Genomic DNA, 27,105 nt, shown 5'->3' on the forward strand with positions numbered 1-27,105 from the left:
CGACGGCCGAGACATGCCACTCAAGTCTGAGGGCAGGAAGTTCTTCCCAATTACTTCTACTGCTTTCTGCCTGTTAGCAGTGGTAGTGACAGGCCTCCATCCTGACTTTGACGTGGTGCTTCCTCTTTCCTATAACCTCAATAGCAGCGTGGCAGTAACTCCATCGTACTCTCTAGTGTTGTTTGCCTTTCTCTTTCCGCTTTTTCTTTTTTCATCGATTCACTTTCATTCACAACAAATGCATGTATGGACGTATCTATGCATGAATAAGACTATATGTTTAATTGTGTTTGCATGTATTTGTTTGTGTTGGAATAAGTACTCTTATTTATTGTATGCTTTACCCACAAGTTTTGAATGAATTCTAATAAATTTTTGTAGGGGTGCAGAGTGAGTTCATGTTAACAATCCATTAAAATTTTAATAATATCCACAAAGGACACCAAGGTCAGCTTAATTATTCATTGGTGAAAAACTGGGGAAAAAAAGCCTTCAAACTTAGCTATATATATGACGCGTGGTATGTATTGCTAACATATAGAAAGTACCATATAAAGATTTAAAGTAGGCCACTTACTATATCCACATAAATAATAATTATAAGCTAATTGTACTGAAAATGATCCCAAGTATATTTAATACTTTTAATATTACTTAATATTAGAGATGGCACGATACCACTTTTTTATGTCCGATACCGATACCGATATCATAAATTTGGATATCTGCCGATACCGATATGAATCCGATATTGTGTTTTTTAATCAATAAAACTGTTTTTTTTTTTAAATATCTTGCTGCATTTTGTATAAGTTCATACTCAAGTTTAAATAAACAACAACACTAAAGCTATTCTGTTATACCTGTGTGTAAAAAATATACTGCACCCAAAATATTTCATAGTTCAGCAACACTGATCAATCTAATAAACCTTACCTAACTTAAAACCTAACTTAAACCTACTCCATCCTCCCTATTCTGGTATTTTAAAGAGTACTTAGCAGAAATATTAAGCAACCTAACTAATAGGGTTGCAAACTCCCAGCAAAAAAAAAAAAAATAGGGAACCACCCACCCTCCACCTCATGATGCTTAATCGATGTAATCAACTTTAATTTGATGCAGGGTGAAAAAAAATGCACAGAAACAAATTATTTTTCAAGAATAATTAAATAGATTCAACATCTTTCTTCAACAGAATTGCAGAATTCACAGATGGTACCTTCCCAAGTACTATAGCTTACTAGGGTATATAGACTTAAGAGTTACTATATATAGTAATGGACTTCTATACATTTTACATCAGATTAAAACTTTGGGAGTAAGATTCAGATAATTATTAATTAAAAGCTAGATATTTTAAATGAGAATAAGAAAGAAAAGTATGTCTTTGTGCCCCTTTTCCTGTTCATGCCCTATCGGCCCCCCTGGCTAAACTTTGCTAGATCCGCCCCTGCACAGTTACCAGCCGTCAGCTACGTAGAAAAGGATCCTGGTGTAGAAAGTAATATTAAATAAATTCTAACAACAGCTTATCAAGCTTAAACGTGCTGCTGTTGTTCAGCCGCTGGTTTCCTCTTTCTGGTGCAAAGTGGGCCAAAAACAAAGAAGAGAGACGGACTCGCAACAGAAAAGCCGATCAGCTGATCGTTAAGCAGTTTCACGACTGAAGTGGCAGGAAGGTGAGGGAGAGGCAGTCACTCCATATATCGGTTGTTAAGCTTAACGTGGGAACGCTTTACAAACATTCAGAGATGAACTTACACACTTGCTTTACTTCTCTCTGGGATAACTTCCTCGGAGATGAAATGCTGGTTTGGTAGCGAGGCAACAAATACACACAGCCGCTCTATCACGTGAGGCATACTGCTGCAACGTGCTACGGTTATGAGCCGAGTTACGCCGTGTTGCAAGTTTTGTGCGATGCTTTTTTGATATTTAATGGATCGGATTACATTTTTTATTTTTCACCGATATCCGATCCAGTAATTTAGGTCAGTATCGGACCGATACCGATACGTAATATCGGATCGGTCCATCTCTACTTAATATACATTTCTTCTCCTTCTAGCCCTGCGACAGACTGGCAGTCTGTCCAGTTGTTGGCAGCACAAACTAAGACTAAGCTGCCTCTCGCTGTAAGACAGCTGGGATAGGCTCCAGCCCCCCTAACCCTGAAAAGGATAAGCGCAAGAGGATGGATGGATGGATGGATGGAAAATATACATTTCAGCAGGCCAAATAACAAAATCCTGCACTTGGCACTTACTTTAAGACATTAAAAAAGTAAAAGCAAGTTTAAAAAGAGCAAAACAATAAAAAACAAAAAACAATCTCTCTCTCTCACTATATATATATATATTATTATCTTAAAGGTAAATACTGTTATTGGAGATGTGTTATTTTCATTTTAGGGTTACTAGTTCTGTAGTGAAAGATGGAAATATCTCAAAGACCACCAGAGAGCTGAAATCATGAGTTGATAATTAACTAAAACTGAATCTGAAGGGATTTTAATTGAATTTGAAGTTTGATTTTGGTATGTTGTTCTAATAACAACAAATAAATAAATTTGAGTACATCACCTTATGTTCCTGGGCTGCTTCATGGGGAAATATTGACAATTCAATTCAATTTTATTTATATAGCGCCAAATCACAACAAAAGTCGCCTCAAGGCGCTCTATATTGTACAGTAGATCGCACAATAATAAATACAGAGAAAAACCCAACAATCATATGACCCCCTATGAGCAAGCACTTTGGCGACAGTGGGAAGGAAAAACTCCCTTTTAACAGGAAGAAACCTCCAGCAGAACCAGGCTCAGGGAGGGGCGGGGCCATCTGCTGCGACTGGTTGGGGTGAAAGAAGGAAAACAGGATAAAGACATGCTGTGGAAGAGAGACAGAGGTTAATAACAGATATGATTCGATGCAGAGAGGTCTATTAACACATAGTGAGTGAGAAAGGTGACTGGAAAGGAAAAACTCAATGCATCATGGGAATCCCCGGCAGCCTACGTCTATTGCAGCATAACTAAGGGAGGATTCAGGGTCACCTGGTCCAGCCCTAACTATATGCTTTAGCAAAAAGGAAAGTTTTAAGCCTAATCTTGAAAGTAGAGATAGTGTCTGTCTCCCGAATCCAAACTGGAAGCTGGTTCCACAGAAGAGGGGCCTGAAAACTGAAGGCTCTGCCTCCCATTCTACTTTTAAATACTCTAAGAACAGCAAGTAGGCCTGCAGAGCGAGAGCAAAGTGCTCTAATAGGGTGATATGGCACTACAAGGTCATTAAGATAAGATGGGGCCTGATTATTTAAGACCTTGTATGTGAGGAGCAGGATTTTGAATTCAATTCTGGATTTAACAGGAAGCCAATGAAGGGAAGCCAAAACAGGAGAAATCTGCTCTCTCTTTCTAGTCCCTGTCAGGACTCTTGCTGCAGCATTTTGGATCAGCTGAAGACTTTTCAGCAAGTTTTTAGGACATCCTGATAATAAAGAATTACAGTAGTCCAGCCTGGAAGTAATGAATGCATGAACTAGTTTTTCAGCGTCACTCTGAGACAGGATATTTCTAATTTTAGAGATGTTGCGCAAATGGAAGAAAGCAGTCTTACATATTTGTTTAATATGTGTGTTGAAGGACATGTCCTGGTCAAAAATGACTCCAAGGTTCCTCACAGCATTACTGGAGGCCAAGGTAATGCCATCCAGAGTAAGAATCTGCTTAGATACCATATTTCTAAGATTTTCAGGGCCGAGTACAATAACCTCAGTTTTATCTGAATTAAGAAGCAGAAAGTTAGCGGCCATCCAGGTCTTTATGTCTTTAAGACATTCCTGCAGTTTAACTAATCGGTGTGTGTTATCTGGCTTTATGGATAGATAGAGCTGCTTGTCATCTGCATAGCAGTGAAAATGTATGCTATCTGATGATACTGCCTAAGGGAAGCATGTATAATGTAAATAGAAATGGTCCTAGCACTGAACCCTGTGGAACACCATAATTGACTTTAGTGTGTGAAGAGGACTCTCCATTTACTTGAACAAATTGGAGTCTATTAGATAGACATGATACAAACCACTGCAGTGCAGTACCTGTAATACCTACAGCATGTTCTAATCGCTCTAATAGGCTATTATGGTCAACAGTATCGAATGCTGCACTAAGGTCTAGCAGGACAAGCACAGAGATGAGTCCACTGTCAGAGGCCATAAGAAGATCATTTGTAACCTTCACTAAAGCTGTTTCTGTGCTGTGATGAGCTCTGAAACCTGACTGAAACTCTTCAAATAAGCCATTCCTCTGCAGATGATCTGTTAGCTGTTTGACAACTACTCTTTCAAGGATTTTTGATATGAAAGGAAGGTTGAGATTGGCCTATAATTAGCTAAGACAGCTGGGTCTAGAGATGGCTTTTTAAGTAAAGGTTTAACTACAGCCAGCTTGAAGGCCTGTGGTACATAGCCGATTATTAGAGATAGGTTGATCATATTTAAGATCGAAGAATTAATTAATGGCAGGACTTCTTTGAGCAGTTTTGTAGGAATGGGGTCTAAAAGACACGTTGATGGTTTGGAGGAATTAATTATTGAAGTTAACTCAGAAAGATCAATTGGAGAAAAAGAGTCTAACTTAACATCGATGGTACTAAAAGTAGCTGTAGATAAGATTATATCTGTGGGATGATTATTGGTAATTTTTCTCTAATGATAAAAATTTTATTTGTGAAGAAGTTCATGAAGTCATTACTAGTTAACGTTAAAGGGATTGTTGGCTCAGTAGAGCTCTGACTTTTGTCAGCCTGGCTACAGTGCTGAAGAGAAACCTGGGGTTGTTCTTATTTTCTTCAATCAGTGACGAATAGTAAGATGTTCTGGCTTTGCGGAGGGCTTTCTTATAAAGCAGCAAACGATTTCTCCAGGCTAAATGATGATCCTCTAAATTTGTGACACGCCATTTCCTCTCCAGCTTACAAGTTATCTGCTTTAGGCTACGTGTTTGAGAATTATACCACGGAGTCAGGGACTTTGGATTTGAGGCTTTAGTTTTCACAGGAGCTACAGTATCCAGAGTCGTACGTAGTGAGGAGGTAAAATTATTAACAAGATAATCGACCTCTGTTGGAGTAGCGTTCAGATAGCTGCTCTGCTCTGTGTTGGTACAGGGCATTGAAGATGATAACAGTGGGTGGATTATATTCTTAAACTTAGTTACAGCACTTTCAGAAAGACATCTACTTTGATAAAGTCTACTCTCCACTGCTGTGTAATCAATTATTGTAAATGTAAATGTTATCAGGAAATGATCAGACAGCAGAGGGTTTTCAGGAAACACTGTTAAATGTTCAGTTTCTATGCCATATGTTAAAACAAGATCTCGAGTGTGATTAAAGTGGTGGGTGGGTTCATTTACATTTTGAGAGAAGCCAATTGAGTCTAATAACAGATTAAATGCCATGTTGAGGCTGTCATTTTAGCATCTACATGGATGTTAAAATCACCCACAATAATTATTTTATCTGAGCTGAGCACTAAATCAGATAAAAGTCTGAGAAATCAGAGAGAAACTCTGTGTAAGGCCCAGGTGGACGATAGATGATAACAAGTAAGACTGGTTTCTGAGTTTTACAGCTGCGGTGGATTTAGGCTAAGCGTCAGGCTTTCAAATGAATTAAAAGTCTGTCTTGGTCTTTCGTTAATTAATAGGCTGGTGTGAAAAATTGCTGCCACACCGCCCCTCGGCCTGTGCTTCGAGGTTTCTGGTAGTTAGAATGACTCGGGGTGTTGATTCATTTAAACTAACATAATCATCCGGCTGCAACCAGGTTTCTGTAAGGCAGAGTAAATCGATTTGTTGATCAATTATTAAGTCATGTACTAACAGAGACTTGGAGGAGAGAGACCTAATATTTAATAATCCACATTTCACTGTTTTACTCTTTGGTTCAGATGTGGATACTGTATTGTTCTTTTCTTTGTGATTTTTATGTTTTAGTTGTTTATTGCTGGTTTTTGGTTTGTTTTTTGTCTTTTGGGAGCTGACACAGTCTCAATGGAGATGGGTTTTTGGGGGTAGCAGGAGGAGAGAAGCTGCAGAGAGGCGTGTAAGACTGCAACTCTGCTTCCTGGTCCCAACTCTGGATAGTCATATTTTGGGGTTTAATAAATTGGTCCATATTTCTAGAAATGAGAGCTGCTCCATCCAAAGTGGGATGGATGCCGTCTCTCCTAACAAGACCAGGTTTCCTCCAGAAGGTTTGCCAATTATCTATGAAGCCCACATCGTTTCTGGGACACCACTCAGACAGCCAGCAATTTAAGGAGAACATGCGGCTAAACATGTCACTCCTGGTCTGATTGGGGAGGGGACCAGAGAAAACTACAGAGTCTGACATTCTATGACAATTCTATGGATGTAAATGTTGACACGATAAAAGATGGACATAGAAACTGTGATGTCGTCCATTAGCTTGTTAAGTCCCAAAAGTACATGCTGTGTTTTGCTGGAAATCCCACAATGCGTTTGGTAGAAAATTACCATCAACGCATTTTACAGCTGTCAGTCCTGCACTGAGTCATGAGTATACAACATCTTGGTTTATTTTCACCATGTAGCACCTACCTACTAAAATGGGAGTGATGAATGCGGTGAAGGAGTGATTTCAGACACAATCTAACAGGAGGACATCCCAACAGGTCCTGCGATTGAAATATTTCCTTTTCACATAATTTTCAAATTAGGCTTGTATTACTTGGTGCCGCACACCAGGTAAAAGAAAACATGAAATTTGCCATGTGCAGGCTCAGCATCTGCCACTGAGGCTTATTAATCAAGTGAAAACCCTAATTTGATACGAAAGAATTTTATTTGACCTTTTCCAGGCGTGAGTGGGTCTTGAATGATAAGTTCTCATGAAAGAGCATATGCCGATAAATCCCTCCACCTTCTCCTCCTATTTGTTGCCACAGTTAGGGGAGATAGTGGCGGTGGTTGCAGCATACTGATCAGGCATTGGCTGATTACACTTAAAACTCACGTCAAGATCTATTTGAGTTCAGCTGAGACTTTATGCAGTTTACATGAAGGAAAGCATTTGTGTGTGCACGGTTTAGAGAAGTGCAAGCTGATTCTTTGTTTTATTTTCTGACAGAATGGGTTCAGCTTTTAAGTAAATTAAAATTCATTTATTCAAGTTAAAGAGATTCTTTTTAGAGATTCCCGGTGATGTTTCAGTTCAATAAAACACATTATTTGAAATGTTAAGACTTAAGTCTGAAAGCCACACATACTCCATACGATCTAATCTGCCATTGTCCTCTCCTGTATACTTTATTTCTTCAAGTTTCATTACATCTTCTGACCTGCCTCTTTCTCTCTCTTTTTTGTGTTTTCATTTTTACAGGGATGTTATGAAGAGACGGGGCCCAAATTGCATTGGATGAGAGCCAGCTGTGGCAGGTACGGTGTGCTACACTGACCTCAGCTTCCTGTCCGTTTGTCAAATTGCTGCTCACTCTTGGGTGTAGCCTGTTTCTGGTTTTAAAAGGGTTTTCACAATAGGCAGACACAGTGGTGGTGCATTTCAGTGCTTTTTGCTGGAAGAAAGCCAAAGGGGTTTGAGAATTGAAGTCTTGAATAAAACCTATTGTTGCTTCTGAGGTTCACCGGGCCAATCTTGCTGTTTGATGAAGCAGAGGCTTTATCACCCCGGCATGCATTTAAGTCTCCTGTGTTCTCTTTGTCTTCAAAGAGAATGACTAAATTAATAAGTGAAGAGAAAACATGGTGTGTGGTGCCTCCCAGTATATCAATTTCTTTCTCAAGACATTTTTGTCTCCCTGTACTGTGGGGCCAGAAATATTAACGCACTGCATATTATAGTGATGCATATATGGATAAAAGTAAACTCATGTCAAAATGTTACAAAACAAGTAAAAATGTATTTTGTTAATATTTGTGGGTAGAAGTTTACATTACTGTCTACTCATCAAGTGCATGAATTACACTGTGATTTTGGGCTTTTTCTTTGATTTCTTTGAACTGTTCTTTTTCAATGGTCGAATGCTGTATAGCATACATCTTTAATGACTTAAAAAAAAGAATTTGGTACACAAGTTTGAATTTATTTAGTATTTTCTCTAATACATACAGGGTCAAAAGACTTCAAACAGCTCAGATATATGCTACACTTCTACAATGTCCTTTAACTTGACAAGGCCAAGGCTTCTTAACTTCTCATAAGTGATTATAACTGACTACATTTGGTAGCTTCTCTATGTCAACTAAAAAAACCCAAAACATTTGTTTGACAACACTTACTGGATTGACAAATACTCAGTACAATGTGAAAGTCCAAGGAACTCAGCGAAGGTCTCTTGGAACCATTTCTAAAACTGCAGTTCAAACAACTGCATGTAAGGACAAATTTTTGGATGTGTAACCACTTTGCCAAGGTCTGGAAGAAGAGCCAAATTGTCTTCCTCAGATGAGAGGAAATTGGTGTGGATCTTCAGGAACACAACAGGAACCACCATTGAAAGTGAGGCTTTTAAACCTGAAAATACTGTACCAGCTGTCAAATGTGGTGGTAGTAACATCATGCATTGGGGTTGATTTGCTACCTGTGGTACTGATACATTGCACAAAGTGGATGAACACTGAAGACGGAAGACTACCTCCAAATTCTTCAACTTCCCCTCAAATCAAAAACTAGACAGTTGCATGAACCAACAGGGCAGCGATTCTGAAGCACACAACAAAACTAGTTTTGGAATGGATAAAACATGCCAACATTAAGCTTCTGGAGTGACCTTCCCAAATCCCCAAACTCAACCTTATTGAAAATTTGTGGACTATGCTTAAATACCAGGTCCATGCAAGAGAAATCAGCCAACTCAAACCTTCTTCTTCTTTCAGTTTCTCACTTATACTGTTTCTCATTTTTATTTACCAACCCTTTACTTTGAATATGTTCCTGTACTTCCATACTTTCCTCATCTTCTTTCCTCTGTTCAGAGGATGCAGCAAACACTTTCTTGGCAGTTTCTCTCAGTACTACAGGTTTACTTCCCTAGCTATCTGGTAAGTCTTCCCTACCACCCACAGATACGACTCCTCCCTGAACTCTGTGCCACATTCTTCCCTTTTCAACTTCCACCATTTAATAGTAGCACAATTTTCACCGACACCCTGTTGGCCAACAGGACCGGAGGTGGTCGTTGTAAATCCAGGCCCGGAAATCACATTCTTTATGATCTGCATGTTTGATGTAGCTGAGATTTTACACCAGCCGCCCTTCCTGATGTCTTGATGCATGCTCAATCATCCAGGTAAGTAAATCTCCAAAGGTTGATTCTGTTTATCTGGACGTAGCGTTTTCAGTGGGAGAAACGTTTCGTCACTCATCCAAGTGACTTCTTCAGTCTCAGCTGACTGCAGGTTTTCCCAATCTTATAAACAGTACATTTGCATAATGACTGCAACCAGCCCACTAAAGGAACAATGGGCTGGAAGGTTCCTTCATCATAATTATGCAAATTCTCATGACCATCGATCAACAACCACTGATCAAAGCCCACTGATCAATGGCCATGAGTACCATTCACAGAGTGTTGGGGAATGGCTGCAATCACAGCATTGTAAGATGGCGAAAGATGTACCCTTAGGCCACCTCCTTGATTCAGAGATGGTCTTTCCCTTTTTGCGTAAATGGCCTCCTTGACTCCGCGCTCAAACCAGCATTCTTCCCTGTCCAGGATGTGTACATCCTCATCATTGAAAGAGTGTCCACTGGCCTGTAGGTGTAAATAGACTGCAGAGTCCTGGCCTGATGAGGTAGCTCTTCTGTGTTGTGCCATCTGCTTCGCCAGAGGTTGTTTGGTTTCCCCGATGTATAAATCCTGGCAATCCTCCTGGCACTTAACAGCGTACACTATGTTACTCTGTTTGTGTCGGGGGACCCGATCCTTGGGGTGGACCAATTTTTGGCGCAGCGTGTTTTGGGGTTTAAAAACCACAGAGACATGGTGTTTAGAAAAAATGCGTCTCAACTGTTCCGATACTCCTGACACATATGGGATCACTACAGGTTTTTGCTTAGGCAGCGGTTGTCCTTCTCTCCTGGATCGGCTGGAGCTTTCTTTTGGCACCTTCCCAGCTTTGACAAATGTCCAGCTGGGATAACCACATTTACTCAGGGCCTTCTTGATGTGATGTTCTTCTGCTTCCCTGGTTGCTGTGTTTGTGGGGATGGTGTTCGCTCTGTGTTGTAGCGTCCTGATGACACCCAATTTATGCTCCAGTGGATGATGAGAGTCAAACCTTAAATACTGATCCGTATGTGTAAGTTTATGGTACACATCAGCTTTTAGATGTCCCCCATTACTGATGGAAATCTCACAGTCTAAGAAGGCTTACCTGCCACTTTTCATATCCTCCCTGATCAATTTGATGTGTCAGTCCACCGAGTTAATGTGATCTGTGAAATGTGGTATGTCCTGAGATTTGGTTTTCACCCAGGTGTCATCCACATACCTGAACCAATGACTTGGTGGTGTTCCAGGGTAGGATAGCAAAGCCCTCTTTTCCACTTCTTCCATGTACAAATCGGCCATGATGGGTGAAACTGGGGAACTCATGGCACACCCATGTTTCTGCCTGTAGAACTGACCCTTGTATGTGAAGTAGGTGGAATGAAGACACAGTTCCAAAAGCAAACATATTTGGTCAGTGCTGAGAGTGGTCCTATTGCTGAGGCTGGGGTCATCCTGTAATCTCTTACGCACTACCTCCAATGCTTCCGTGACTGGGATGCAAGTGAAGAGAGATGTAACATCGTACGAGTCCATAATAACAACTCTCACTTTCTCAATAAAATCCAAAGTGTTCTGGATGTGGTGTTCGGAGCTGCCTACCAGCGGGTTGAGGATCGAAGCCAGAAACTTGGAGATGTTATAGGTGACTGAATTGATCATGCAGACAATCGGCCTTAGAGGTGCACCTTGTTTGCACCCTTCCTGATGCAGTCCTCCCCATTTAACTGGGTCTGGGACTGGTAGTAGGACTACAGTGGTGGACCACAACAGGGCTAGGTTAAACCTGCCACTTTAAATGACCTCTACCAATGCTGCCAAGAAGAGTCGTTAAATATCCAGGCAGAATTATGCCAGATTCTTTTGGATAACGACTAGATGTGCATAACTCCAACTAGTAAGGGACCTGTATGCATAGTTTTTAATCTTTTAATAAAGGGTGATATTTATCTGTTTTATTCATGTTGTGTCGCACAAATCTTTTGCTGTATAAATATTTTACCATTGTCACTTCCAAAATACAAAATACCAAAGTCCACTGAAGCCATTGAATCTACAGCAATATAGTTCTGTAGCATATTATAATAATAGATTTATTTGCCCTTCTTTAAACACATCCCAGACTCATACAGGTATCCCTACAAGAGAGGGGCCTGCTATCAAAGCTAAATTTCGAGGAGCAGGTTTAAATTCTGAAAAGTAATTTGATTTGATGAGATCTCAGCCATCCTAGGTGATAACACTTTCCTAAACCCATTTTTTGGAGAAGGCCAAAATAGATGGTTTTTTTGGGGGTTTTTTTAGAAAAAATATGAATATTTATTGATTGGTGTCAGAATTATTCTCTTCTAAATGCACAGTAAATTTAGTGGATTAAAAATCACAAAATTTCCCCATGAAAGGTAGTAAGGTGGAGTATATTGGAAAAACACATCTAAGCCCATAGTTTGAAACTGTAAATTTTAACTGTACTGTGTTCACATTTACAATACTACTACTGCAGTGATAATATGTGAATGTCATAGAATCTCATGGCACATCTGAACATCGGGTTTGTTCTATACCTTTTTTTTTGCAATCTGTCTGGTGACAATACAAAGGTCTGGATCAAGGCTCTTGCTTTCAGTTCTTACGACTGGGCTGTGCACTGCTGATGTGATACACACAATGGGGAGTGAAAAGTGAAAGAATGATGAAAGTCTTGTAATAAGAAAAGCAGAATGCTTCTGAGTGCACTGAAGTGATGGAAAATATATGTTCCCATCTGTTAAGTACTCAACAGATGTTAGTAGTGCTAAATGAATGGAGGGAGTTGAGTTAGAAACATCTTAAAGAGATTATACTTTCTCCAATGTTCATTTTATTATTAGCCAGCTTAACCATCACACTTTGTCTAATAATTTTCATTAAGTTTAAATGGTTATGGCATAATTAGTCATAACATAAGGATTTTAGTAAGTGATGAAATGACTTTTAATGTGGCTTCCTTATGTGCAGCCATCACTGTTTCCGCCTTGTGTCTTTTTAAAAGAAAAATAGGTTTGAGATTGAAAGCTTCTTCAGAGAGAGTGAGTGCAGTAACAAAAAGAAAAGACTGGGAGGAAACATAGATGCTAGTATATAAATGGCGTCACTTTAAAATCAATGTGAGGTTTATCTGAAGTTCACTTCCCTACAGTTTGGAGCTGTGAAATTGTGAAATTGGGAGCTTTTACCCATCTTCAGCCATAATTGTGCTGAACTAGTCCATACTGTTTAACACATGGGATGAAATCAAGACTACCTTTGACCAAATAAAAAAACTGTTGTCAAATTGACAGGGGATTTCTTTAAATCACCCCGCAGTTCTTCAGCTAAGACCCCTGAGTTAGAAAACACAAACACTGCAGTTGTCTTTCACTCGCGAGGGCAGTCATGGACGCACGACCTGCGTCTCATCACTGTCTGCGTGCTTTATTTATACTTTTCTTGTGTCTGTGTGTGTGTGTGTGTGTGTGTGTGTGTGTGTACAAATAAAACAGAGTTATTCTAAGAACTCAGAGCTGAGGTTCCCCTTTTCTAAATCTGTATGTTCTTACAGAAAGAGGAAGCTGTTAGTTGGCAAATAAGTTCATCACAAAAGTTATTAGGTGAAAAGTCACGTAGACATGTGGTTTGCTTAGTGATCCATAAAAGGTCACATTTCATGTAGCTGATCACATTATGTACAATTTTCTTTTAACATTCCCTCCTGTTTATCAGAGAAATGAAATGTACATGTTATCAGTTAGTAACAACTTGTCTTTCACATTTTCAGTTACTACATCATTAGTTACACTTCATCTTCATCTAACAAATAGGAAAATAAGTCTTCATGATCTTCATCGGTTTGTGGTATATTTCCGCATATGCTGTGAATGATGTCGCTATCATCTGTGAAATTACAGCTTTTAAACAAGGAATAACACAGGTAAAGAAAAGCAAAACAAAACCAGGGAAACTCCAACGCCGATCAGCAGTCTCTTTAAAACCTGTTAAAGTTGAGCGCTTCTTCCTGGATGAGGATGTCGATGTTGTTGTTGTTGTGCACTTTACAAAAGTCATTCTGAAGGTGTGGTCAGAGATCAGAATTAGTGCACCTGTTCCAGGGTGTTTCCCATAAATGGTTGTGTTAATACGCTCGGCATGTGCGAGCAAACGTAACAGTCTTTCTCTGTGGTCCTGTTAAACACGTATCTGTATCAGGCATTTTCATCCAAGGATGGATGTAGTCTCGTGTCATGTCCATTAGGTGGAGGTTGTTGTACGTCCATCTTCTCTGTCTGCCTCGTGGCTCAGCTGCTGTTGGCATCAGCTGGGGTCCTGTAAGGGTGAGCTTTGTAGTCAAGGTAACCAGGAGGGTTCCCCTTCCCATGGTTGCACATAGGTCCATCACACCTGCACCTGGCTGCCCTAAAGTTGATCGGATGGAGATTGGAGTGCGGGCTTACCCGACGGGGGCCCAATCAGCACTTCCCCCCTCACCCCCGAAGCAACCAAGCGTAGGTGAGGCTTCCCTAATGTGCTTCCTCCTTGGTGTCGGGGCTTCCCGGGACCTCAACCTTTTTGCAGTGGCTCTGATTTATCCAGATGGTCTCTCTGCAATTTTACAGGCTGTGGGTGTGGTCAATAACACTTGGTATGGGCCCTCCCAGTGGGGTAAATTTCAATTTTTCCTCTGGAGCACCCCAATCGCCTGGTTTCAACCTGCAAGAGACCGGAGAAGAGTCGTACGGCAGTTTATTGTTCAAAACAATATTCTTATTTTCTAGTACTTTCGCCATCCATTCTGCCAGAGTTGTTTCTCTGACAGATTTGTCTAAAGGTTCACTTTTTGCAACTGAGATTGCATCTGCTTTTTTTCACTGGATAAATCTCTGGCCATTTTGAGAATACGTCTATAATCACTAGAGCGTATTTTGAGCCTTGACTTTCACTTAATTCAATAAAGTCCATGTGAATGGTGTGAAATGGATGAGGTGGTGTGGGGAAATGTCCTCTTTTTGTCCTCAGATTGCCTTGTGAATTGTGTTTTTGACAGATCATGCATGTCCTCACAAATTCCTTTGCTGAAGTTTCAATTTACATTTACACATTTCATGTAGCTGATCACATTATGTACAATTTTCTTTTAACACAAATATACAGCCAGAATTATTCCAGATGCTTGTTACCATGTTAGCATGTTACCATCCAAACTTACCATGTCGTTGGATGAGTGTCTGAAAACGTTTAACCTCAACTATAAGCCAAGGAATGAATCAGTTTGTGCCTACGCATACTTAGCTTACCAGGTTAGCATAGAAGCTATTTAAATGGCATCTTTAGGCAATTTGTTAGTAGCACCTTGTGGCAAAAAATCATTTAAACACAGAAAAATAAGACATAAAATAGTATTTTTGCACCAACAGGGTGATTCCCAAAGAACTATTAGCCAAAGACTTGGCTTATCTCAGCACGGTGTGCAGTGTGTCATTAAAAAAAATCAGAGGAAACTAGTCAAATGGAGGACACAGGAAAAAGATGCAGACCTAAATTATTTACAGTGAATGAACAGTATCTGAAAAATAAAATGCAGTGATACCAAACACACTGTCTATACAGTAAAAGAGTAGCTGGATAAGAAAATACACTATTGGAGACAGAGAGCAGAAGAAAATTAAACCAAGATCCAAAGAAGAACTTTAGAAAATCCTTCAAGACGCCTGAAGAATTATTCCTGAAGACTCCTTAAAGATGTTGCAATGAACCTTACCTAAGAAATTTCAGGTACTGAAGAATAAAGGGGGTCATTTGAGTTTGTACAGATTTGAGTTTGTACAGATCTAATAGGCTTGAGCTTATTATACTTTTACAGTCTTTTTTTTTCTTCTATACTGTATTTTGAGATCCACATATGAGGACATTCACTTTAAATTTTGATAGGACAGTGGCAGTATAACGTCCTCGTAAGTGGAAATCAGGCCCTTGTAGAGCAAAATTTAGTATTTTGGTCTAGACAATGTGATGTCCACATATGTGGATGCCAGTTCCTAGGAGGTTTTATCATGTAATCATTCATTCTAGTCTTTAACTCAGATGAGTGAGCTGATGGTATAAAATCCAAATAATTCAAAATCTGAATAATAGGTCGTAGCCTGCGACAGATTAGTAAACCTTCTAGGGTGTACCCTTCCTCTGGCCCAATGTTAGCTGAGCTAGGCTCCAGGGGATGGACAGATGGATGGATGGATAGATGGATGGATGGATAGATGGATGGATAAATGGTCTTCCCAAGTCCAGTTAGTTTCTGGTTATCAAGACCCAAAAGAGGGCCTGTCTGAAACTAATTAGGTCAGCATGAGTCCTGCTGTTTTCCTGTGGGTTGGTGTCTGAGCTTTGACCATGTGATATCTCAAAACCATTGTGAATGGTGAAGAGGGTACATTACCACAACTTGACTGAGAGGTTTTCACAACCTTCACAGACTTTACTGTCTACATATAAAACATAATTATAGCAAAGCAGAGGTCTTCACATTTCCAGTCATTTCAGAGGAAGCAAGACCCTGATCCCGATCCAAAACCCAAGAGATCACAGGCCAGTGCATGGTGTAACATTTTTAGACTTCAGTACTGGTAATGCATCCAAAATTGTCATACAAATATACTTTTTGACTGGCCTGTAAAGGATTTAGTGAAATTATTTGAATAACCTTTTTCCAGTTAAAAAAGAAAGCTACATTTTTGCTGTCGACTAGCACCCATGTACTTCCTTTTTCTATCTCAGCAATAGTACAGCCTTCTTTTAATTAACAGTCAGTCTGACAAGACTGCATACTGTAAAACAGAACAGACAGGTTGCTGACATAGGATTCAAGTGATTGCTTCAGTTTTTCAAGTCCACTGGGGCTTTTACATCAAAGGCAGCAGTTACTCAACTCCTGCGATTTCAACTTTTAACTAGATTCAACTTCATTTCAATGAAAATGGGCACAAAATAAAATATTAAATCAAATAAAACCAATGTCTTTCTTCAGAGTTATTGATACAATAGTTAAATAAAAGCCAGATTTTAGAAAGCTGCTGTGCTGACTTCTAGAACTATAGAGGTAAGAATGAAAAGTCTATAGAGCCTTCAAAATGTGGAAAATCATTTTAACTACTCACTTCATCTGGGACTCAAGAGACCTAGTGGAATTTGTACTCAGCTCAGGTACTGTAGGGTCGACCACAGGTTTTTGCATCAGCTATGCTGGGTTTGGTCTGATGGTGCTGAGATCACCCTGGGTCTCATTTTTGATAATTAGAGTTTGCATTGTTTCGGAGTAGGTTAAATAAAGTCTAACATTTTATTTTATTTATTTATTTATTTTTTAGCTGTGACAGTTTTGCTGTGCAGTGATGTTACCAATGATGCTGAGACAGGCACATATTTTTGTGTGCCTCTGCTATTTTTTGTTTTTTTTTTGTTACAGCTTACAAAAGACGTAATCTTTTTACATAATATGTTTAGACCTTTTTATTGGGTCACGCACATTTGGAAATGTCATGGCACTACAACAGAGCACTGTCAGGTCACCAAAGAAGCACATGAAATGAAAAAAAGTCATGATTGATGGAGTGGAATTCAAAATAAATGTACTCTTTTACCATGGATGCTTTTCCATAATGCAATTCAGTAGCGCATTAAATATACAACCACTTCTTTTGAAGACCCCCTCCCTACATATTCTAAACTGACAGAAATCTAATACCATCTGAGTTTAAAAAGGTCCTCCAGAGCCAAAGGAGACATTATACAGCTGTTTTCACGGGCTCAGTAGGCTCATGCCAAAGTGAATTTCAGGATGTCAGATTTCACTGTTAACCCCTGCCACAGTAGCTACAAATTCCACAACGCGCTTGTGGCCAGTGGATAACATTTGGCAAAATTTTGTTTAAATAAGACATCGCTGTTAGCCGTCATCCTGTATGTTTTTCCTCACACCATGCTACTGTCTGCAATATCCTGCAGAGACTTTAAACAGTTAGCATACATATGCCAGATGCTCCGTGGAAGCTAAAGTTCAAATCCCCTGCATATGTGCACTTCCCTTAGCGCCGCAGGCAGGGACTGTGTGAAAAGGTCAACTCTCACACTGAGTAAAAGAAAGAAATGGCCGGCTTTCATTTCCCTCACCCTTCTGTTTTTAGATGTTGATGCAATTCAATGGCTGCTGCTTACTCCTACTCATCTAATTACCACCAATCTAATACATGAACCGTATTACTAATCAGCCTATATTTTACAATTTTCATCCTTGAAGATTATTTTTACGTTACGTCACTTTTAATTGTAGCAGCTTTTCAGCTGGACACATTTTGTTTCTTGCTGCATTATGATATTCCAAGCTCTAATTACACTGGAATTTCATTTTCTAAACCCATCAGTGAGGACAGCTCCAAGAAGAAACTCTACTCAGTAACAGTAACCTAATTGAAATACAGGAGGTTAGAGAAACACATCTGGCTGCGGTGGATGTTGGATATTTTTCTTCCAGTGGCTTGTTTTTATGGCTACAAGCAAAAAAATAAAATAAAATTGGCCTTCAAAGCTGCTCTAATCTCATACTTCAGAGGGCTGGAGAGAATTTTTTGGGGCGGCAGACTGTATATCAGGAATGTAAAATCTGAATGCACGGGCTCGTCGTTAAATATTTAGTGAAAGAGACTGAATGTGATGATGGGCCTTGGGGTGGAAGAGACTATATCTGAGAGGGCTCTTTGAGCTTCTTCCCTTTTTTGCAGATTAGGACTGTGGGAGTTACAATGGATTTGGTATGAATCTAACAGCAAAATTAAGTAAAATTAAGTCTACTTTAGAGCACTAGTTCATAACTCTCTTATCTAAACTGAATTTTTTTTAGATAAGAAAGCTCTTGGGACCTATATCTCATACACATTAGCAGTGTTAGCAAAGCAGCTCTCTGTAAAAGGTTTAAAGATTAGAGCATGTATGTATGTAGTTGATGTGTTAACAGAGGTCACATGCACAAAGTGTTAATAAGGGTTTAATCTCTTGTTTAGGTTTGTACCGATCTCCTAAATAAAATTTCTAATTTAATCATAATGTTCGATATCAAGTTAGCATGAATTTCTGTAATAAATGGATTCATTGCTCATCCAGTCCAAGTGCTACACTACCACCTCAGTGACAGGCTAATTGAACAGTACATGCCAGAGATCCAGCTGCTCCAGGCACTATTTGCATAGCTTCATCATAATTTATCAAAGACACCTCAGCAGGCGCTTTATCACATCTCAAGACCAATTTCTCCATCCTTTTCGCTATGAATACATTAAGTCCCCAGCTCATGCATCTTTCCAAGCTGTCCTTATGCAGAGCAGTCGTCCCCTGAATTAAGTGTGAACGCAGGGCACAGTTTGTCACGCACAGTATCATGTCAGCCAACCACACTGAGATATCAGCCTGCGCCTGGCCAATGGCAGTGAGTTATTTAACTGTGCAGTGAGATATCAGGGATCGGTATGCTTAATAAAGTCATGAAGAAGCTCCCGGCATTATCAAGTGCAGAGGTTGCTAGTCATTAGATGATTTTCACAATCAGTCGTCAATCAGTTAAATTATTGTTGGTCATTAGGAATGTAAACTTGAACTCGCTGCCCTTAGGAGAAAATCTATTTTCAGCTTAGTGGCAGGTGGAGGGCTGATGAGTAGTAAAGGGTGTGTGTGTGTGTGTGTGTGTGTGTGTGTGTGTGTGTCGCGCCATGGTGCTAGTAATTAAATACCTAGATTTTAAATTTCAGCGATCAAATCCATTTAGCAGAGAAATGGAAGAAAACTGGATGTGTTGAAATTCTACTCTTATGTAAATAAATTATGGATACAATATAATAGTAGTAGCCACTCACACCGTGCACATTCTTTTTCAAGACACACAAGCCCCAAGCACTTCTTTGACAGGGTGACATTAAATCACAATTGGATATATTAAAGATTACTAGACAACAACACAGTTACGGGACACTGTGCTGTTATTTACTATCGGAAAGAGTTTTTGAAGGTTAAGAAAAGAGGTGACAATCAGTGAGTAGCAGTATAGCTTCGGCTGAAAGGCAGCTTTACAGATGTTTGCTTTGAGAGTGTTAATGGAGATGTATAGAGAAGGTCAGGAAAAGTTGCACTGTGTCTTTGTGGATCTGGAGAAAGCATGAGCGGGTACCAAGAGAGGAACTTTTCTAGTGTATGAGGAAGTTAGGAGTGGCACAGAAGTATGTGAGGGTGGTACAGGATACAGTGGGGTGCAAAAGTTTGGGCAACCTTGTTAATAGTCATTATTTTCCTGTATAAATTGTTTGTTGTTACAATAAAAAATGTCAGTTAAATATATCATATAGGAGACACACACAGTGTTATTTGAGAAATGAAATTAAGTTTATTGGATTTACAGAAAGTGTGCAATATTTGTTTAAACACAATCAGGCAGGTGCATAAATTTGGGCACTGTTGTCATTTTATTGATTCCAAAACCTTTAGAACTAATTATTGGAACTCAAATTGGCTTGGTAGGCTCAGTGAGCCCTGACCTACATACACAGGGGAATGCAGTAATGAGAAAGAGTATTTAAGGGGGTCAATTGTAAGTTTCCCTCCTCTTTTAATTTTGTCTGAAGAGTAGCAACATGGGGTCTCAAAACAACTCTCAAATGACCTGAAGACAAAGATTGTTCACCATCATGGTTTAGGGGAAGGATACAGAAAGCTGTCTCAGAGATTTAAGCTGTCTGTTTCCACAGTTAGGAACATATTGAGAAAATGGAAGACCACAGTCTCAGTTCAAGTTAAGGCTCGAAGTGGCAGACCAAGAAAAATCTGGGATAGACAGAAGCGACGAATGGTGAGAACAGTCAGGGTCAACCCACAGACTAGCACCAAAGACCTACAACATCATCTTGCAGCAGATGGAGTCACTGTGCATCGTTCAACCATTCGGCACACTTTACACAAGGAGATGCTGTATGTGAGAGTGATGCAGAGGAAGCCTTTTCTCCGCCTACAGCACAAACAGAGGTCACTTGAGATTTGCTAAAGCACATTTAGACAAGCCAGCTTCATTCTGGAATAAGGTGCTGTGGACTGATGAAACTAAAATTAAGTTATTTGGGCATAACAAGGGGCGTTATGCATGGAGGAAAAAGAACACAGCATTGCAAGAAAAACACCTGCTACCTACAGTAAAATATGGTGGTGGTTCCATCATGCTGTGGGGCTGTGTGGCCAGTGCAGGGACTGGGAATCTTGTCAAAGTTGAGGGACACATGGATTCCACTCAGTATCAGCAGATTCTGGAGACCAATGTCCAGGAATCACATGGCAAAGCTGAAGCTGCGCCGGGGCTGGATCTTTCAACAAGACAACAACCCGAAACACTGCTCAAAATCCACTAAGGCATTCATGCAGAGGAACAAGTACAACGTTCTGGAATGGCCATCTCAGTCCCCAGACCTGAATATTATTGAGCATCTGTGGTGTGAGTTAAAGAGAGCTGTCCATGCTCGGAAGCCATCAAACTTGGATGAACTAGAGATGTTTTGTAAAGAGGAATGGTCCAAAATACCTTCAACCACAATCCAGACTCTCATTGGAACCTACAGGAAGCGTTTAGAGGCTGTAATTTCTGCAAAAGGCGGATCTACTAAATATTGATTTCATTTCTTTTTTTGTGGTGCCCAAATTTATGCACCTGCCTGATTTTGTTTAAACAATTATTGCACACTTTCTGTAAATCCAATAAACTTCACTTCTCAAATATCACTGTGTGATATATGATATATTTAACTGACATTTTTTATTGTAACAACAAACGATTTATACAGGAAAATAATGACTATTAACAAGGTTGCCCAAACTTTTGCATCCCACTGTATGTATGAGGATGGGGAAATCATGTTGAGGTGTGCAATAGGAGTGAGAGATGGATTCAAGGTGAAGGTGAGATCACATCAGGGATCAGCTCTGAGCCCATTCTCGTGCACAGTGGTGTTGGTTGACAGACGATGTCAGCCAGGATTATCGGTGGACTGTGATGTTCACAGATGACACTGTGATCTGTAATGAGCAAGTGGAGGAGAGCCTGGAGAGGTGGAGGTATGCTCTGGAGAGAAGAGCAATGAAAATCGGTAGAAGGAAGACAGAATACATGTGTATGAATGAGGAAGACAGTTGGAAAGTGAAGATTCAAGGTGTAGAGATAGCGACAATGAAAAGAGAGGTGAAGAAGAGAATGCAGTGAAGTTGGAGTGGGTTAAGACAAGTATCAGGGGTGATTTGTGACAGAAAGATAGATAGTACAGTGAAAGGGAAGGTTAACAATATGATAATGAGACCTGCTGTGATGTGTGGGTTGGAAACAGTGGAACGAACAAAAAGACAAGAGCTAGCACCGCTGAAGATGCTAAAATTTCTGTTTGCCAGTGACCAGGATGGACAAGACTAGAAATAAGTGCATGAGAGAGACAGCTAAAGAGCTAAGCTAAGCAGTAACTAAAAGGATGCTGAATATCTACTAGGCAGGAGAAAAAGAGGAAGACCACAGATAAGGTTCATGAAGGGATAGAGTTAGATATAGGAGCAGCTGAAAGAAAAAGAAAAGTAAGAAGAAGGAGTGTATTAGCAGGTGTGGGGGCTTGTTCCCTAGTTAGATTACTATGTAGCAAACACTATAAAATGATGAGTGAGTGAATGAATGGACTGTTTAAACACAACCACAGATAGACAGAGGCAATGCATACAGCAGGCCTGGCCGAAGTAGAGGGGAAGTCTCATATGACATAGAGTGTACAGACTGTAATTAATGAATTGAATGTCGGTGTGAATAGTAAATTATCCTTAGAATTGATTTTATAGATTGGATTTTAGAGCACATAGCAGATTTCTGTGGTTGTATCAAAATGAGTTGTACTTGAACTGCTTGCTGACTTGGGAGCAGCAACACACATAGATAGGTGGACTTCGCAACAATAAAACCATTACGTTTTTATTGAATGGTTGACTTGCCTACTGACGTGTATTGTTTGGCACTATTCCGTTCCAAGAGGTCTAGTTGTGATTGTGGCGTGGGAACCACAATAAAGCCTCTTAAAGTGTCTTCAGATCAATGAAGTGAGTCTTTTATAAGCTTTCTAAACATCACAGTGGGAAAGGGCAATCTCAGAAGATTATACTTGTCAGATTAAATGAAAGTGTTGTGGGGTTTCAAATGGAGAGCAGCAAGAGGCTCCCGATTGGAACAATAATGCCTCATGGCTGTGAGAAAACAAGCCTCTTGTTTGTTTTTGCTGACACCACAGCGGCCTCATTGCACTACCGTACCTGCACCTGCTCTCTCTCAGCTGACATGCAAAATTTCAAATCATATGTGTGACCTATCAGGTGAGAGTCATGGAGTAAAAGTAGTACAAGATGGGGTCGTAAAGTCATCATAAAGTAAAAAATAAAATAAAACCAATTTTAAAAAAAATAAAATAATTTGTCTGATTTCCCCTTTAAAGTTGTGTTCTTGTGTAACACTTTTAGATCATTCCCTGGAAACCCTGATCTGACCAGCATGTGGAACTAAAATGTGACTTTTGTGACTCTTGAATATGTGTTTCCGGGAGTACCTTTCTTTATGTGCAGAATATAGAGAGGACTGTATTTAAATCAAGTTTGCAGAGTGATTATATGTAATTTATCGCTAATTGTGCCAATATTTAATGCTTTATTTATTTATTTATTTAATGCTTCATAATTATGTTTTATTATTTGCACTTGATATGATGGCAGTTATTGCATGGAGGAGCTATTGCAGAGATTCAAGAGAGTATGCTACAATCCACTCATGCTGACTTTTTTGGAGTGTCAGATGACGATGTGATAAAAACGTACAGATTACCAAGCCATCGAATTCTAAATTTGCTCACTGAACTTAGAGATGACCTTGAACCTCCAACCAAAAGAGGTCACACTAGCAGCAACAAAACAGTTTGCTGCTCTTCAGTTTATAGGATTGGCTGAGTACTGGGGTTCAAAGTGAAATGACTGAATGACAGAGGAATGAAGATATTGACTTCGGACCTGATCCTAAAAATAATTGGGTCTTGCATGGACGTCAGACACCTGGAAGTCTTAATAGCAGTCCAGTTATTTTTGAACTAGTTTGATAGGTTGCTTGTTTTTTGATCAGAGGAATGCATTCACAATCCATTCAATCCTTAAATCAATGTTTTTTCTTAATAAAATTTCATCACACTCAAACAGCGAAATATTAAATTAAACAAACTGGTATCATTTCAGGACCATGGACAGCACGCACACACACACACACACACACACAAAATTTGCTAATTCATTTTTTTCTTAAATTGTGACAGTACTGTTAACACCATCAGTAGTGAAATATAAATATAATCTTTTGTAAATCAGGCATTTCTGGCTCGTTATATCCTTTGAAGTGATGTAAGTTGTCTTAATACAAGAATGCTATGGAACACAATGTAACAATATTGTTGCATGGCTTATAGTCCTGCATTAGAGCCTGTCAGTTACTGACGCCTGTTTCCATTATAACAACTCTGTGTGCCAGACAGTTCGGTCAGACAGTATGTATGACCTGTATTTATATGCTTTTCTGATTACAATTAAAAAGCTGCACCTGTCCAGTTAGTAAATTACCCACAGCTGAATATCATCTCTAAGTTTGCGACCTTGCTCTAAATTGCGCGTCTCTTGGCAGATTGGGCCATTATATTGAAATGAAGTGGCTGCACCTGTGTTTAGAAAAAAAGCTCAACTTTTGTAAATTACCCATAAAACTAACCACACCTATCAGCGCTATTTCGGGATTGTGCTCACATGCTATTTTGCCCTGTATAATAAATCCGGCCTTGTGTGGGCCATTTAACTTTTTCATTTAAATCAATAAACGTATTTCATTGTAGCCACTTTGTAATATTTTATTCCCACTATTTGAACGTGTTTAAGCACTAATTTGCTTTTTGTGCACTTTTTTATTATCACATACTATGAATTAGGCCCCAAATGCAGACTACAAGGCAGACTGAGTTAACATAAGGAAATAGTAGGTTCCTTCGGGGCGTGGGGTGCCCTCGGCCTCTCCGCCTGGGGCTTGGTCACTCTGCCACAGCTGGCTGCCGGCGGAGCTCACGGGCACGTCACTGCAACCCCCCCTGGCTTCTGCTGGGGCTCTTCTCAGCTCTTTCCGGGAGAGTGGCACGGTTGCCCCTCCATTGGTCTTCCTTGGTCTCTTGTGCTCTGAGGGCCTCTGGATTTCTGGAGCCTGGATCTCCTCCGTACCTGCTTCATGCCCTGGAGGAAGGGGCTATGGCTCCCCACACCCTCTAGCAGATCATTACATGAAGGAACCTTTTGAATACAAGCGCGCTCATGCTCACAGGTGTACACACGGGTGCTCACAGACACAAACTACACTCTTTTTTGCTCCTACCTCAAAGCACACTGTGCGCTGTCGATCCCATGTGCTGCACAATAATATTCAATATTTAGTATTTACTGTTATATTCGCGTAGATCATCGCAATGATGTTGTTTATTATATTGCTCTCTTTTTTGCTTGTTTTCTCTTTTTTTCTTTCTCAACAGGTGATCCAGGTGATTGATATATGTATTTTTTGTCTGTTTGTCTGTTTTGTTGGTTTTTGTTTTTTGCCCTTTATCACCGTTCCTCTTCCCCGCTGTTTTTCTTTCCCTACCTCTCTGTCTTTCTCCCTTTTCTTTCCCCCAGTCATGTCTGTCCCGTGTGTAGCAAGTGAAAATAAAATAAAATAAACAATAAAAACAAAGGTGAATCAAATAGACCAATATGGCAAGGCCGGGATGGTCCATTTGTAAATCCGTTGGGCATCTTTCTTTGCCTATAGACAATAATTCTGATGCCAAAAGAACCAAACAGGACAGGCGGGAAAAAAAAAAGGAAATAGTAGGTCAAAGCACTGAAAGTACAACAATTTAACATGTTTGGATGAAGCTCACGAACACAACAAAATATTTAATAATAACAGAAAAAGTAGGACACATTTTCTTAGCAGCCTCATGAAATAAAAACTGGCTCCATCGTAAATCTTTTTATTCTAATTCTGTCAGATCTACCTGTTTAGGTGCTTATGTATTACAAATATCTAATCAGCCAATCAGCAGATGGCAGCAATTCAAAGCATTTAGGCATGGTAAAGATGACATCCTGAAGTGCAAACTGAGCAAAATGTGGATGAAAGGGAATTGAAGTGAATTTGACATTTGACTGGCTGGTCTGAGTATTACAGTAGTATGGATATCCCACACAAGCATGTTTGGATGGGCTGATGAATTTTGATTTCTCCTGCAACATTCAGATTGTATGGTCAGAATTTGGCATAAACACCAAGAAAGCATTGCTCTATCCTCCCTTGTATTAATGCCTCAGGCTGCTGCTGGTGGTACAATGGTTTAAATTTCAGTACCACAGCCTGAGTAATGCTGCTGACCATGTTCATCAAACTATGACTGCGGTGTACTGAAAGTGTGTTGTGATGGCTGTTTAAAAAGTTTAAATCATCTCAAACTGGTTTCTCAAACAAACACTCAATCCATTAGAGCAGAGGTTCCCAAAGTGTGGGGCCCGCCCCCTAGGGGGGGCGCAGAGCCATTGCAGGGGGGGCGCGGTATGAAAAAAAAAAAAAAAAAAAGAGCGCTTGGACACTGTGGACAGGTTTTTGATGGGGCTCCCACACAAACGCAAAGCAGGAGATGAAGCATCGCCAAATATGTTTCCAAACCAACTTCCTTCCAAGCCAAAGACAGGAAAATATGGTGAAGCATATCTTCCCTTTGGCTTCACCTGCACAAGTGCCAAGGTAGGTCTCCCCTGCAAAATTAGTTTCCCTGCGTCGGGAGCACGCGCTGTGCTCTCCAAATCACGGACAAACAGTATCTCACATTCTTGATTTTTAGTTCACAAACACTTCTTGTAATAACTAACTACTCCTGACATTTTGGACATGTTACTAACATGTCCAAAGCACGCGCTGTGCTCTCCAAATCACGAACAAACAGTATCCCACATTCTTGATTTTTAGTTCACAAACACTTCTTGTAATAACTAACTACTCCTCGGGAGTAGTTAGTTATTAAAGAAAATCAAGCGCCAACATGATGTTAGCTCTTTATGCAGTAAAGTTACAGTGGGATACAAATAATATCAGGCTGATCCTGCCGTATTTGTTCCCCCTGTTCAAATCACGGACAAACAGTATCTCACAGCTGTTTATGTGTTTAAACCCATTTTGTACAGAGAGGCATTTTTTGAAAAATGTATTGATAGCAATGTTGAATATTATTACACAGGAAAAAAAAACAACTACACGTAAAATAATTACACACCGTGATGCTTTCTAAATGGAGGGACAGTAACTGCGTGTGTATATGTAAGCGTGTAAAACCTGAAGACAGTCAGATTAACAGTATTTTGTCTCTATCTGCCATTCTGCAATTCATCTCATGTAAACAATAACGTGGCGCACAGCGTGACGTGAAAAGAGGCACATACCTTTGACGTTGCGTGATTTAACTCTGTATTCCTCGTCCACACGTAAACGCAAAAAAAGGAGTTTTAAATAATCTCCGTTTTCGGTGAATTACAACGCCGTTTACGTGTTGACGAAAAGCCCAAACGCATAGAAACAGCTGAGTTTTCAAAAATACCCCTGTAGTTGTGGACGTAGCGTAAAAGAGT

The 27,105-nt window shown here is 39.8% G+C and overlaps 1 protein-coding gene across 2 annotated transcripts in view; it reads left to right on the forward strand.

Annotated features, from left to right (window-relative positions):
* The window catches only part of LOC116321001 (beta-1,3-galactosyltransferase 1-like), a 186,767-nt gene that overhangs the window by 68,994 nt on the left and 90,668 nt on the right, over positions 1 to 27,105 (forward strand). For both annotated transcript variants that reach the window (XM_039606504.1, XM_039606505.1), the window contains exon 2: positions 7,410 to 7,465. The gene's annotated coding sequence lies outside the window, so the exon portion shown is untranslated. The remainder of the gene's footprint in view (positions 1 to 7,409; positions 7,466 to 27,105) is intronic.

This window comes from Oreochromis aureus, linkage group 23 (assembly GCF_013358895.1).
Source record: "Oreochromis aureus strain Israel breed Guangdong linkage group 23, ZZ_aureus, whole genome shotgun sequence".
Classification (NCBI taxonomy): Eukaryota; Metazoa; Chordata; class Actinopteri; order Cichliformes; family Cichlidae; genus Oreochromis; species Oreochromis aureus.